The sequence below is a fragment of the Triticum dicoccoides genome, chromosome 1A (genome assembly GCF_002162155.2).
Source record: "Triticum dicoccoides isolate Atlit2015 ecotype Zavitan chromosome 1A, WEW_v2.0, whole genome shotgun sequence".
In the NCBI taxonomy this organism is placed as follows: Eukaryota; Viridiplantae; Streptophyta; class Magnoliopsida; order Poales; family Poaceae; genus Triticum; species Triticum dicoccoides.
The window spans coordinates 214,308,133-214,309,132 of NC_041380.1; positions in this window are offsets into that span (position 1 = coordinate 214,308,133).

Here is a 1,000-nt window from a genome sequence, read left to right on the forward strand (position 1 = left end):
TCATCCCACGCGACCCCGAGGAGGAGATGGCAGCCGGCTTGCGCTCCGCCGCGCCTTGGAGGAGGCCCGTGCACGGTTGCGCTCGGACTGCATCCGTCGGGAATCCATTGTGTCCACCCAAATGGCACATGGATCCGGTGCTAGGCCAAGCGGTCCGTTTGGCGTCCCAACGCGCTGGCGGACTCGCAAACCCCTCCGTTGGCGCACTGATATTCGGGGCGCATCATCGTCCCACGAGGCCATGGCACGCCGTGCTCGCCGTGCAAGGCACCGGGCGCGGGAGGCGGCGACAACCCTCGCGGAGATGGACGTCGGCGAGGCGAAGTCGCATTCTCCGACGCCCCGTATGGGGCATCAGTCTGGGCGACGCAACCGCATCGTGGTGGACGTCGACGGCTTGTCCCCGGACGGATCCGTCATCGATCTGACGTCCAGCGGCATCGTTCGGGTTCCAGGTTTCGACGGGGAAGAGTAGGGCATGGGAGATGGTGGCGCCTTGAGTCCCGTGAGCCGGCTCGTGTCCCATGTCCTACTCTACCTTGCCAGCGATCGGACCAACACTTTGAGGAGCGCAGCTGGCCGCCGGACATAGCCAGGGCGGAGCCGGGCGAGCGGGAAGCAGAACCGGACGAGCTTCACTTAGATTAGGTTTCACGTTGCATGTAATAATATGGATTTGAGATATCCGAATGTGAAATACATTTTTTGAGACATGGTTGGTCACCGTCTGTGGACGTGTAGATTTGCCAGTCCGTGTGTAATGCTCTTACCTTCTTTGAAGGAAAATCTTCTGGGCCAAGGCCAGGAAGCGGGAAAAAGGAAAAGGAGCGCGCCAAAAACCAAAACGGCAGCGCGGCCAAATACGCGCCTCCTCCAAAAAAAGAAAGAAAAAAAAACTCACGTCGCAAACCCCATCGCGCGGTTCGCTCCAATCCCCGTCCCCCCGGCGCGGCGCCGCCGCAGCGCCTCTCGCCGTTCGCTGGCGCCCCTGGTCCAGCCC